The sequence below is a fragment of the Parus major genome, chromosome 1 (assembly GCF_001522545.3).
Source record: "Parus major isolate Abel chromosome 1, Parus_major1.1, whole genome shotgun sequence".
Taxonomy (NCBI): Eukaryota; Metazoa; Chordata; class Aves; order Passeriformes; family Paridae; genus Parus; species Parus major.
The window spans coordinates 60,019,400-60,034,171 of record NC_031768.1 but is presented as its reverse complement, the minus strand read 5'-3'; the positions used below and the strand labels follow the sequence as shown (position 1 = coordinate 60,034,171).

The 14,772-nt window shown below is 37.1% G+C and overlaps 1 protein-coding gene and 1 long non-coding RNA gene across 3 annotated transcripts in view; both read left to right on the top strand.

The window, feature by feature from the left end:
* The window catches only part of TSC22D1 (TSC22 domain family member 1), a 93,155-nt gene that overhangs the window by 27,973 nt on the left and 50,410 nt on the right, over positions 1 to 14,772 (top strand). The gene's annotated exons all lie outside the window — the stretch shown is intronic.
* On the top strand, positions 4,119 to 13,951 carry LOC107202872. Its single transcript, XR_002001627.1, has 2 exons — positions 4,119 to 10,867; positions 11,831 to 13,951. It is a non-coding gene; the product is annotated as an uncharacterized LOC107202872 (long non-coding RNA).

The window sequence follows — 14,772 nt, the reverse complement described above, 5'->3', positions numbered from 1 at the left end:
ATACTGTTGTGTGATATTAGAATGGTTCTTAAATATTTGGCAAATAAGATGGCATTGAGCAACTTGCATTGGAACAGTGTCTAAAAAACAAAAACCATATAGACTTGCATCAGCTAATAAAAGAATCTGAACTGTACTTAAAAATTAGTGTGGTTGATGCAGTAGTCAGGCTAACATTGAAGCCTAAGTGTTGTACCCATAGCACTGGCTCTAGTCCTGCCACGGCTTCATAAATGAATAAAGTTAATATTTCAGGAGCATTGAATTCAGTGGAGTTCAATCCAGTCAGTGGTTCTGCTACAGGGGTTAGTGTAGGATGTAGGAACCAGCCTTGAAAGATCTTATTCAATTATGTTTGCCCCTCTAGGTATTTTTGTTTAAAACTGAGAAACAAACAAAAAGATCCATGAGTACTGGAGTTAAAAAAAAGAAAGTGTATGCATGGCTTTCAGGGGTTTCTGTCAAAAGTCTTGTTGACTGTGGCACTTCAATTATGCTTTTTGTATTGCCATGCTGCTCTTCCCTTTCTCCCAGTATTTCAAACTTTTTTGTATCTCTTTCCCGTGTTCCCCATTGTAGTTTCCCTTTTGTTTTGTGTATTTTGGCTTGCTGACTGTCTGAAAAGAAACCCTGGCTGTGCTGCTGCTGTTCTCTCCACTTGGGGTGTACTACCTAGATAGTTGGTGGTTGTCCATCAGAATGAATAATGTGGGGGGGATGCCTCTTGTTATTCCTTGCCGGGTACTTGTGGAGGCAAAAATAGGGCCATGTTCACCTACTCCATTGGTCCATTCTTCTGTTCTTTGAGGTTATTCACTGGATATAAAATTTACAGTGGCTTCAAAAGTGGTTTTGTGGGGAATGTGCCGCAGAAATACTAGTTTTCTTTTGTTATTCTGGGTTTGTTTTGCTTTTGAAGACACAGTCAGAATTGTGATCGATTTGTGTGTAGTAGGCAGTAGTCTTGTTGAGTATGAGAGGTTTATGATTGCAAAGTATTCAAATGTAGTAAGTAGAAATTTGCAAGTTTATGGAGTTACAGACTGTGTGTGTAAACTAAATTTCTATTAACTTTGTCAATTTCTGAACAAAGTTGATGATTCTAAACAAACATGAAGATGACTTAGTGGTTGCACTAGCTTTGAGCCCCCTTTTCCTAAAACTTGTATGTTTCTGTGTTTAGTGCTAGCTCCAATTCTAAAACAGATTGTGAAGCTTGTTTGAATTTGGCTTTCTCATAGTAACTCTGGTTCTTCCCTTTGTATAGTGTACTTTGCCTGGGCCACAGGGAGATGGATTACCAATGTCCTTGTCCATAGTATCATGTTTTTACACCATACTAACTTTGGATTCACTACATATTCATTATGCAGATGAGTGTGTAGTGGTAGTTTGAATCTGCCTTATGGTAATTGGAGAATGGCGTAATTAGATGATACTGGCTTTTCTGATTGTGAGCTGCTGCACAGACATAATTTTTTTACATTATTTGGGACACTACTCAGAATAACCATTTGTTCAGATGTAAGTGATGAAGAAGATGAAAGGAAGATGTGTTTATGCATACTGGGGAATGGAGTGGGTAAAAAAAATGGATTGATAGTGTGTAAGAAGAATGTTAATATTTACATTTTATCTCTTAACATTCCCTTTAAAATACTTAAGCTTTATTATTGTCAATAATGTCTGTTAGCACTGTTACTAAGTTGCTATTAGATTGAAAAAACTGTAGAATGGTTTGTGTTGCAAGAGACCTTACAGATAATATAGTTCCAATGCCTGTCATATATTTGCATACATTTTATTTTAGTCTGTACTCAGTATTGTTTTGCTGCAGTTAAAGAACTCTAGATACAGTGGAGTTCAAAAATCTGTGCTATCCAGTTAATGATTCATTTCCTTAAAGGCCAAGGTTATCATGGTGAAATTATTAGCTCTTTGAGAACAGTCTGCCACATGCTCCTAACAGGTCATCAAGTGATTCCACTGGAGTTGTGGAATTACACCCTTCCTCATGTCCTCCTCTGCCTCAGTGCTCTATTTCTGACCTTTGGAGATGGGAAGCATCTTCCAAGTAACTTTTTAAATGCAGAATATATTTTATTCCACATTATTGGAATGAATTGTAGTAAAAAAAGCAATGAAAGCAAATTATTACTTGATTGTGAACAAATTTCTAGTTTTTCTGTGGCACCCCTTTTTTCTATGTATTTTACATGTACAAGAGAGAAAATAACAAAAATACTGAGTCATGATATCGTGATACATTGCTGGAAAAGCGGATTTTTAGCATAGGTTGAATATGCCATATTTCTGAAACCTGCATTCAATTCATCTGGGGAAAAAAGTTTAATGCTGTGTTGCAGTGTGACATTATGAGCTTGCCCAAATACTTCCCATAGCTTCTCTTTAACAAAGTTGTGCAGTTGCCTATGCAAATACTGTTAGAGTGCATATTTTTGGGTAGCATATATGATTCTTCTGTCAGGTAAGATTCTGAGATAGATATCTATTCTTTATTTTTAAAAATAAAATGAAAGAAATTGACTGGTAAATAGAAATTATCTGACTTGGAAAAAGACTGTTCAAATATGGGCCAGCTAGATTGTTATACTAAGTTGCATCTTGAAGTATGAAGTTGACAGTTGTGTTCCTGTTGGACTGAAGTCTACGACGAAAACAGTTAAGAAATAAAAAAATAGAAATTCCTCGATGGTTCACATGTAATATGCATGAAGTAGTAGTATAATGCTTGGCCATCAAAAAAAGGAGGAGGAAAAGAGCAGTTATGCAATATTAAACTCTGGTCTAGTTTGAAAAATGCTTATGGGGATTTCAGTTATGCAGATACTTAACTATAAATTAAGAACAATTTGAAACTTGGGGACATAGCTGTTTGGAAGAATAACTATACTTAAGAAATACAGACTAATTCTTGGTTGCGTTTTGTAGAATATAATTCTTAACTGCATCCTCTAGAGATTCAAAGAAGTAGAGGCTTTTGAACACATGCCAACAGTTAGGGACTATCACTTTCTTAGGGAACTCTGCATTTTTCTTTGTTGACTGTGCCAAGCTTTGTCACATGCATTGTACTTTCCTGTTGGTACATATTGGTAAACTAGAAGATGGAGTTTGGCTTAAGAGTATGTAGAAGTAGCAGCTGCATGGAACGCTTGGGAGGTTTTTTTTTAGGTGGCTAAAAAGCTGTTGAGTAGAAAATACTATACTTTGCATGTAGTATACAGCTAAAACCTGGTAACTTGAAATGCAGATGGCTTTTCAGTCCTGCTGCAAACCTATCTTAGAATCTTGCCTTAAAAAGAAAACAGAAGGAAAGGAGATGTGTTGGACTTCCATAGAATTGTTCTTAGGATCTGCCTAATCTTAGGATTAGGCAAAGGAATTTTATTAAATATAACATCTCTTTCTGAGGAAACATTTTACGTATATTTGGTACAGAAATCAGAGATCAAGCAACTAATTTAATGCTAAAAGAGTCGTGCCAAGAATATCTCTGTTGTATGTTATTGTGAGATTTGCTTCAAAATAAACGTGTGTGTTGTAAATATTAATCATATACAGAAATGTTAGGTAGTGATTCAAAAGATAGTGTTGTTTTCAAGAGGGTTCATAAATTTTCCAACCAAAATGACTCTGTGATTCCATCTTGCGTGTGTGCCGAGTACGTGAGAAGCTCTTTTTTATCTGACCTGGATTGTGGTTATTTTTGTCAATGAAATCTCAAATGAAGGAAAGAGGGCCCTGTGAGATTCAGTGTATGGTTAAACACTCTCCAGCCCCGATCAGTCAGTGGGGTAAGTTGCTATTTTGGTTTGGTTATTTGATGTCTGTCTTTTTCCCTGTTCTGAATAATTTTTGTGAAGACAGTATGCCTAGCCTAGAAATAGATCTCAGTGTTTTTGTATATATTCTTTTAATGTATGACTTGATACTGTTTTTTTCCTTGTATACAACCTAAACCAAGTGCTAATATTTCAACAGATACAGAATGACAGTCAAACACTACATACTGGTATGCCTATGAAGAGGCACTGCCAAAGTTAATTGTGTCTAGTGCAAAAGCTTGGAGTTCTGGCTGATCAAAGCAGGTAGGTGTGAAGGTGCTTGCATGGAGAGAAGATAAGGGGACAACTCAATGCAAATAGCTTTACATAAGCAGAACAAAATTATACATTTCAAATGGTCTTTACCTCAGCTGACTGAAACATTTTTACAATAAAACTTGTGATGGCCTTATTCCAAGTGGTTTGGGAAAAATGACACCATTTTAATTTAACACTGAAATTTGAGTGAATTGAGGCACTAGTCCAATAAGGAAAGTTAAGTCAGCAAATCTGCAGAAAACATTTAATTAGCTACTTAAAGACAGCATATTTTGTATGGTGGTAGCAGTACAAGACAATTTGGAATGCTTTTTTCATGTACTGATACCACATACTAGGTAAAAATACAAAAAAGCAATTCTGATCTAAAACATCACTGACTGCACATGAGACTTTTTAACTTGTATTTTGAACCTGAGAGTCAGACTGTATTACAGAGGTATTATAGTGTGCTTGCACATCATTTGCAAATCATGACAATCAGCTTGTCTCCACTGTCAACTGCTCATGTTAGACAATAATAAGCCCCAATAATAAGCCTCTGTTGCATCACAGACCTATCAATGCAGAAGAACTGTGCTTACAGTAGCATTTGACATCACTTGCTGTCTGAGTTCCTAGAAAATTCAGTCCAGTTTTGCCTGTAGAGTTCTTACTGCTTCTGAAAATGAAGAAGGAATCAAGCCTGTTGCTCTGAGTGCATGCTAAATTTATAAACTCTAAAAGTAAGGAAACCCTTTGTAGAAATCAGGATTTGATATGGAAAGTAACATTAATGCTCAAATACGAAATACAAGTTTTGAGTGCTTTCCACAAGAAAACCTTGTGAAATTTATGACTGAATGAAAACCCAGGTAATTTGTTTAGCTTTTATTTATCAGTGCATCGATGTTGCCCTTTCCTAACATTAGTCTATTAAATATTTATATTGGCGTAAATATTGCATTAAAAGGGCATTTCTCTGCTGTGTTTGAGTTCTCCAGAGATCCCAGACACCAGAGGGAAGTAATAAAGGGTCAAAACTTGTAGAGAAAAGCCTTGAGCTATTCTTACCTGGAAATTCAGATGGGACCTCACCCCACCTCCAAAAAGCCCAACAAAAGGCCACAAAATCCACCCAAACCCCCACAAAATCAAAGTATCCAGTCTGATGTGGCTGTTTAAACAGCACTAAAATCACTCCTTCTAGCATGGCTTGTATGTGGTATTTCAGCTTCCAGGTTCTACAGAGAGCCAGTCTAGAAGACTCTGGCCAGGGAAGTGTAGGAATTATGTGAAGACTGAAAAGTCAGTAAGAGAAATGGTGCTTTAAAAAAAAAAAAGTGTAAGAAATTTGTTACCTAATTGTATGTAAATAGAATCAAATTATTTTAAGCAAGCCATGCATCAAGAATGACAAAGCAAAGTACAAAAACCATTGTTAACATTAAGAAATTAAAAGTTTTATGTCATTTTTTTCAAGTAAATTCAAGATATGCAGAAATACTGTAACCTTTATATCTGTAGCTGGCTTTCTTAAACAGAAAAAAGCAAACAAATTGTCATCATATGATGTCTTAAAAAAACCAATTTGTTGTTTTTTTTTGAATATTGGCTCATGCACTCTGCCCAGAAGCAAAGAATTTCCCTGAGACTGAAAGAAGGTCTGTTTTTATGACAGAAATGTATGTTAGTGCCAATAAAGTCTGTTAATCTGATTAAAATGTGGTTTAGTTAGGCCAAAAAAGGTTTGCTCTCAACTGTACTTGGCATGAAAGCTGAGAAGAAGTAAAAAGCATGTTAATGAAGACATTTAAAAATATTCTTGCAATGTAAACAGTTTTAAAAAGGAAAAAATAATTATAACATTGTGTAGCAAATACCCATTTCTTTAATTGTATAAAATTGATGCATCTATTAATGGGAATTGTTTTTACAAGGTTGTATTTTCTATAATCAACCAATCATTCAATTTTATACCTCTAGTGTTTTCCTGTTGTTGTATATGTGCCAAGAAATACTGGCTATGTTTCTCAAATGCGTGGTGTTGTGATAGCTGTATATAATTTCAGAATTCTGTGTCATGCTGGGTTCAGAAAAGCCAGGGCTTTTTGCCACTCCTAAACTAGGAGTTTATGGAGGGTCTTTCAGGGATTGGTACCCATACCAGTCTTAAGTAGGTATTGTCTGATGCCTTGTCTGATAATCTAGACAGTGCCGTGACCCTATGGGTTTTAGTAGGCCTTTAAAGAAGTTTAGCACAAAACATTTCTGGAGAGAGGCCAAATGCTTTTAAACCACCTTCTGAAATTTAGAAAGTCAAGATTTGTTACCATTTTATTTGTTGGCATATTTTACTTTTAATGACAGGTTGCATGATAATCTTAAAAATAACACTTTAACCAGGATTTTTGATGCATTTTCTCTCCATCTTGGGACTACATAACATTATCTCATGTAGCTATTATAATGTTCAGTGATTTCTACCCTTTTCTCCAGTCAAATCTCCTCCTGTTCCTCCCAAAAAAAGCCCTAAAGTAAAGTTTTGGAAACTTGTTTTTTTTTTTGTAGCTTGGAATCTAAACAGCTTGTATCACTCCTGTTGATACTTCAGTACACGTGCCATGTTGGTGCTGGTTTCCGGAAAAAAGATGTTTTACTAAAATTTGCTGTTCTTGTAATGTTTATTTTGAATAACAGTTCAGCTGGATGCTGGTGTGTAGATCCCGTGGTGGGTTTGCAGCCTGCACGTACTTCTGGATGTGTGATTAATGGCAGCAGGGCAACAACTATAGGAGCTACAAAAGCTCTGCAGGGATAGTTGCGCCTTGCATCTAAAATAATTTCATAACGCTTTAAAATTTCAGTTTGAGAGTTGAGAAGTACTTCACCTGGCTGCAGGTAACTTGGATGAGGTATGGCAATTGTCCTGTTTTTTATGTTCTTCCACTTGGATCCTGCAGTTGTTGGAGCTGCAGTATTAGAGATATGAAAAGTATTGTTGCTTATATTCTATACCATTAACCAAATATGGAGATTCAATTTTTTTGCTTATTTTGCAGATGGTATCCTGTACAATTTACTCACAATTGTTCAGACTTTCAATTCCTTGGCTGTTGAGCTTCTGCTCACTGATGCAGAAAAATGGAGACCATTCCTCACTGTGGAACATGCCTTATAGAGAAGGAAGAAAACACTGAAGGGAGTTTTCCTCCCAGTGTATTTATCAACAGTCAGGGCACTGTGGAAAGACATTGCAGAGATTCCTCTCTTTGCCCAAAGATGATGAGGGTATTGGTTATAGGATTCCTTACCATCTTTTGTATGCTCACAAACAGAATTACTGGTGCTTTCCTGACTTCATCTATATTTGCATGATCTGATCACCATCGTGCTTTTCTTGTGTCATCATGGCCATAATTTCTTTCTGCTTCAGCTTGAAGGATCCGATCAGAGCCTGCCCTTGTGGTAAATAAAAAACTACAGACTGCGAAGAGCTGTTGTTGTTGCTTAAGCTTACTTAACATCCCAGCTAGGCAGTACAAATCACTTCTGGTGATTGATGTGAGGCAACAAAAAGAACTTCTCCCAAAATTCCTCTAAGAGGGATTCAGGTACTTTGGATGGTCTCTTCTAGACTTCTTTTTCATTCTTTTGAATCTTCATAAGGGCAATGGAGTATTCATTGACATTTCTCATCTCAAAATGCAGAAAGATTTAGTTGTTTCAGCCTGGAATACATATCTCTGTGTAGGAATCAATCAGACTAGGGTTTTTGATAGCTAGACCACAAAAATTACCAACCTTGTTTATTCTTTACAGTTCAAGACAAGTCTGCTCAAGGGAAGAATTATGCATGAAAGGATAAAAATAAGAGTTTTGCCTAGATTGTGTAAAAGGAGAGATAGCATCACTTTGATGTAAGAAAAAGAATTTAAAAACAAATCATTCCTAACAGCTTATTTCAGATTGATCTTTCAGAAATTGTTTAGCTGTTTCCATGAGAGCGTCAATGGACATAATCCTCACAATGTCTTTTATTTTCCCCTTAAATTTGATGTTGGATCTTTGTGCCTTCTGCTGAAGAAAAGACATGGATCAAATAAGACCAAGTACTCCTCTCTCCTATGGTCCTGAAGCTGCAATAGATGATGTCGGACTGTGTGTTGAAAGTGATCTGGAGTTTTTTTCCATTGAATAGAGTCTTTCATGTGAAAGGCTGTTTCTTACAGAGGCCCTGGACAGATTCCTATTTGAAAGGAACTTGAAGTAAGCTGGGTCATGCTGCTTCGTCTGAGCTGATCTGCTCTGATACCTTCTGTTGTTTTAAATATCTGGATACATTCTGTTGCTGGAAAATAATACTGACTTTGGAAGTCAGTAGTGTTTGTAGGCTTCAATGCATCACCTGAAATGAAGTCTGTGGTACTGTGTATGACATTGTGGTTATGAATGATAACTAGTATTAGAGCAATTTGCAATGCCTTGAATCTCAGGAACTTACCAAATTATCTGGTTAAAAAGAACCTTCTGTTCACAAGGAAGTCTTTAAGAGGAAATAATGCTTTCAACTGCTACTGTCCTTTTGTAGTATTTTTCTTAGCCAGCAGGTACAGAGCAGTAGAAACTTGCATTGAACTCATTATTTTTATTGTATTTTATCTTCTTTCATTTTTCTTCTGTCTTCTCTACTGGAAGATGAGAGTATAAACATCAGCCTGGAGACATCTCTTGGCCAAGTGCATTTATGTATTTCTGTTGGTCACACTCTTTCTGGATAGGAAGACCTCCTTTCACAAGAACATACACGTGGTCTGAAGAGACAGAGCTTCGCTTTCTAATCTTTGAAAGTTTGAAATAATGAGAAAGACAATGTTTTGTCCAGTTGAAGGGCATAGGAACATGTCTTGATCTTAACCTGATGAAAAGCAATGAAATTACAATAAAAAAGAGCCCTATTTTTGTGAACCACTCCTTCTGTTTAGACTACAACCTCTTACTTTAGCTTGAGATACTGTAACCATATTCAGGAACAAAGAAGCAGAGTATCCTTCTGCATTCCCCAGCAGCTTCTCTGAAAAGAACTTGCTGATTTTTCTGTTTTAATTACTTTAAAATACCAGGGTAATTACTTAAAAATACAGGGCTTTATCTGTCACTTGTTTAAAGAACAAAAATGTTTCTTGTATGCTACTCTAACTGCAAAATTGCCGTGGTTTTAATGACAAAGCTTCCCCCACCCCTCCCTATTTTCTTGTATTACGCACAATGAAAAAAAAAGCAAGCTTTTTTTGAACAGAGGAAAGCTTGTAATTGAAGAACATATTAGGTATGTAATCATATGAAGCTATTTTGTTTATTTTGTCTAGAAGAGAGGATGAAGAAACACCACCAATTGCCCCAAAATGAATTAAGCAAAATTCTTCAAACATAATGAGTAATGTACCTTCTTAGTTAACTGTTGGATCATGCTCTACCTGATGTCTTGAGAGCAAAGAAGAGCCTCCTGGTAAAACTATGATGCCTCATGTGCTTCAGCACAATGACTGCCCCACATGCAAATGCCTTGCACTGCTGCTGTGCAGAAGGTACTGCAGTGGATAATAACTAGTAAATGCATTTGTGAGCAGCTATCCCTGTAGCTGTTGGAAGTCCAGTGACTTCTGGTTCTGTTTTATGTGGGCTCCATGCTACTGACAGAATTTCACAGGAGTCTTAACTGGCTTTCAGGCTTTATGAAGAAGGAAATTTCAGCTCTCTTACACATTATTTTTGTTTGTTGTTCATGTAATGACAGCTACTAGGGCTTTTGGATTTTCAGGAATAAAAAGAGGAGTATTTTAGAAATCCAGAAACATGATGTAGGAATTTGAGTAGGTTCTTAGCTTCCAGAGCAATCGTAATCTGCTTAGGCTAAATCAAAGGTTGTCACAATAGCATTGAACTGCGGCTAGTATTCAATCAGTCTGATTTTGACAAATAAAATAGAAGACTTGAGATTGGACTAAGTCCTTTGCAGAGGAGTTAGGAGTGGTGTTAGGAATCCTTTGAGGGAAACGTTCAGGTAAGTATGACCATTTATTCTTAAAAGAGATTATGGGGAGATGTTCACTGCATTGCAATAGATGCCATTTTTAATTCACTTGAGAAAAAGTGAACAGAAGAGAGATTTGGATTATTTTTCCAAGAAATGAGCACTTTAATTCTCCCCTCCCCTCTACCTACATCTACTTGTAGACTGAGAGAACTTTCTGGACCAAACATCTTATGATTGATCTCATCTGTTGATAGATGTCTTAATAGTCTTGAAAGTTCACAATTCAACACTTTGGGGTTGGTTTTTTTTGGCATCAGAGCATGAAAAAACTGCATGTCTAGTACTCATCTCTTGTCATCCTCCCCTATTGCAGTGACTATGTGTATGTCTCTGTGTGGCAGAAAATGAGGGAATACAGATCATTATTCAAGAAGTTACCAACTAGCACTTTTCCTTCCCCTCCAGTCTTTCTGCCTCCCTATCCTGGAAGTATGGAGTCCCTGCCTCAGCCTACGGCTTCATTCTTTTTCCAGCTGCCCACAAAAGTAAAGAAACCAGTGTGAGAGTTTGAAGAAAGAATCCACTCAGAGGACTGAGTCTCAAGCAAAAGCTCCAGGTTGCAGACTCAGAAAGAAACTTCCTTTGGGGAAGGATCTGCTTCCAGGATTTGCTCGTCTCTTTTTCCTTGGGCAAACAGTTCTTGAAGCAAACAACAGGGTTGCAGGTAGGTAGGGCCCCTTTGAACTGCCATCCACTCAGGTGTGAAGGATGACTTTATGCTGTTTCTCTGTGCGTTTTTATTTTGTTGATGTTGTCTTCCACTTCTCTAGGCTGAGAGAGGGAAAGAGCGTGAACATTGTAAAGAAAAAGTGTTGGGGAGAGAGAGAGGAGAAAAATGTTCTGGGCACATGGAAATAATACCTCTGTGTAAACTTCCTGTCCATGGGTCATATTTGAACTTCAGTTCTGTGAAGCACTAATGATGTTCTTGGTGTGACCCTTCTCCTGACAGGAAAGTAAGTCAAGAGCAGAAACTGGTGGCTGGAGCCAAGATAAGGCCAGTGATTGGGTATGTTCCATAGCCACACAGTTTTCATCTCCTCCCTTTCTCTTTACACTAGTGCTAGGTTTGAATGTGCAGTAAGGTGGAGATCATCAAATGGGTTTGAAGTCTGACTTGATTCCCAGCACTGACAGAGTTTCCCAGTCCTAAACATGTAAATACATTTCTTCCTTTAGAGGAGCCCATGGCTGCTGGGTTTGTAAAGTCCTGTTCTTTTGTCCATGTGAAGGAAATGGACTGGAACACTAATTAGGGGGATGTGCTGCTAACCCACACAATCAGCAATCCCTCAGGCCCAGAGAAAGGGAATCAGCTCAGGTAAATTCTGCCTTTCATGCTTCATGTTGTGCAGAGCATCAGCCTCTTCCTTGCAAACATCGGTAGCCCACAGTCAGACCTTTCTTTTTCCAGCTATGTCACTGCTGGCATGGGAAGTTTTTTCTAAATTCCTTTTTGATTTTTAGCAAAAGAAATCACTTGAAAACTGGCAATGAAATTCTAAGGAGATTTTATCAGTTCCTCTTTCGTGCTGAGTTGAAGTCATTTGGAACTGTGTTACATGCATTATTACTTTGGTGCATCTTGTGACTCTCTCTCCTCTTCATTCCCTCCAAATTGCTTCAGGACACCTTCTAACCTTTATACTGCATCACAAGCCTTCGGCAGAAGATCTTATGTTGATGGAAGATGACTGGGTTTGGATCTTGGCCTTCCCTAAGCAGGATCTCCTGGCAAAAAATGGGATTGGGAAAGAAATGACTCCTTTTTCCATCACACAGAACCACCCTAGAAATGGAGGCCTAGGCAGAAAATTGCTCCTAATGCATCGTTCTGTAGGAAATGTATTTAGCCTCCCACGGTCCTTTTGTTACAATGTCATATAGATATCCTTTATAAAATCTAAACCTGGCATCTTCCTATCTGAAGATCAAGTCAATGAATCCAACATTAAGATTTTACAGATTTAATAATGTGGTCGGGTCTTGCTGTCCCTTGCATAGGAGATGCCACGTGAATCTGTGAAAGAGGGTTCTGCTGTGGTTCAGACTGTTATATTTGTAACACCTTTTCTACTTACATTAAAGTAATTAGAAATAATAAAGGTTCTTGTGAAAATGGTATTTAGACTTCTACCTTGCCGGGTTTACTTAAAAATAAATTTGAGCCAAAATGTCTTAATGAGCAATATGGAAAATACTGCATCTTTTGAGGTTTCCTGTGGCTTTGTGTCACAAAAAAGTGTGTTGGAACTGTTGAGAGCTGTAAAAGTGGAAATCTTAGATTTTTCTTTAAGAGTGAGAAGTTGTTTGTTAGAAAGTAGAAAGCTTTTAATTGTTTTCCCCTTAAGGGATTCTGTAGTCAAACTTAATTAAATGTCTTGCAAGATCTCAAATAAAAACTTTTTTTTAGAGGTAGTGAGCAACACACACATGCCTGTGTACTTGTGTTGTTCTCACTATAGGAAATTAGTTTTGAAGAATGGGACCTACTTCTAATGTTCAGATTGGGAAAGGGGAAAGTTCTGTTCTGAAGCCAAGTGTGAGAATAGGAGGCAGGAAGGTGTACCAGACCCCCTGGCAGTAGGTGAAGAGCGCTTTCATTTTTCTGTTTTCTGCTTCTGGCAGTTGAAGTAAACTAGCCAGATGCTTGTACTTGAATCCAATTAATTTCTTAAATCAGTTACCACAAAACATTGTTTTTTAACTAATGTCTAGATCTTTAGTTAAATTTGCCATCTTATTTAAATTATTTAATAGCCTTAACATAGACCTGAGGCTACTGCTTCATGGCAATTGTGACTTCTTACTATTCTGGAATGCATTGCAGTCCTAGTACATTCTAAAAATAATTGTTCAGATGGTGCTGTTTAAGTACATACTTATGTAGTGAGCCATTTTCACTGGACTTTCTGAAATTGGCTTTCTGTTGGATGGCTTTTTAATATCTTATTTTGCTGTCATTATCAAACTTGTTTATCTTGCTGCTTCTGTGGTTATTGAGTAGAGTGCTGAATTTATAACCTGGTATTTTTAGAGAACTGATAAGTCACATGCCTGTGTTAAACTATGCAAGCACAGTAACGCTTGTTAACTTTGAAGTTTAAAAAGAAATCTTTTTAATGTATCAAATTCAATCATATTATAATACGTGGAAATATGTGTGTGATGAACTTAAAAAGGAGCAGTTGTTACAGGTATAGACATTAATTGTGTACTGAACAGAAGTAATCTAGACATGAATAGCTGAAGATGTGTGGGTCTCAGAAATTAATTCTAACATCTGTGACTAGAGTTCTGTGCCAGCAGTGCTTTTAGTTGAAAATACCCATTTTTCAAATTTCTAGTCCATTTAAGGTCTGATATCCTTTGTGCCTTAATAGGTATACTGACACTTGCCTCAGACAGAATTTTTGGTCATTTTGTTCTGTAGTAGGTAAATTTAGGACTGTCAAATACTTATGAAACAGGCACTGAGAACTGTTTATGTTACTGTCTCAGTTCCTAAAATGGCTTAACTTCTCCCCATCACAATTAGGAAACAAAACCACTAAAACAAAAGCAAAAACCAAACTAAAAAGCCTGTTGTGATTCTACCGTCAGTATTTTGATACTTGTCTATCACCGTTGCGTTAGTCTGTTTCTGTCATGCTCTGGGTTTTACAGCTGGAATCTTGGGTTCTTGATACCTCCTTAGAACAATAACTCCTGCCTTTGTGTTATTAAATAATAAAGTTATCTGAAACAATTTTCTTCTTGTTTATATTGTACTTGCTATAAGTGTATGTATCAAGTGACTCTTCTGACAAACTCCAGAATGCCAGGAAACATGGAAAAACACTGTATGATTTCAGAAGTTTTTAATGCCTGGTACTAACAGAATTCCAGAAAACAGGCATATAATGTGTCTATTTTTCCTCTTTCTATTCTCTTAAAGATTTCTTTGAGCATTTGAGCTACCTAACTCACTTCATATAATCCTTAATGTCTTCTTGACCAGATACCAGTTCCTCCTAATTGTTTCATAGCCGGTCAGTAAAATCCTGGCTTTTGTACTGTTTTTCCTGTCCCAGAAGAGCTATCTTGTTTAACTTGAAAGTTTTGCTTTCTTCTTTTCACCTTCTGTCCACCCTCTGTGGCTTATGCTGCAGCTCTCTCTCTATTACAGGATGCTTTGAGGAAATACCCTGTAAAGATCAGGAAATTTGGGGGAAGTTCTTGCTGATGTTGCTACTTCAGCCAGAGCTAAACTTGTCATTTGTGTGAGTGATGCATTGTCAGTTTAGTTTCAGGAAGGGCGATGTATCAAAAAGTGTTATTTTTGTAAACCAGAAAATTACTTTGATTTTATAAACAAGAAAGTGAGACTAAAGAGCACAGGTTCTGGGGTGTTTGTATCCCTTACTTTACACTGTGGAGGTGGGCAACAAAACAGGAACAATTTCCTGTGATTTTCTGCAAGCCAGACTCGTTCCTTCAGCAATAGCTTACTTTAAGTTGGATTTCAGTCCTGTTTGCAGGACAGGGGGATTTGAGCAGTGTCAAAAATATTTTTTCAGATCTTTTTTT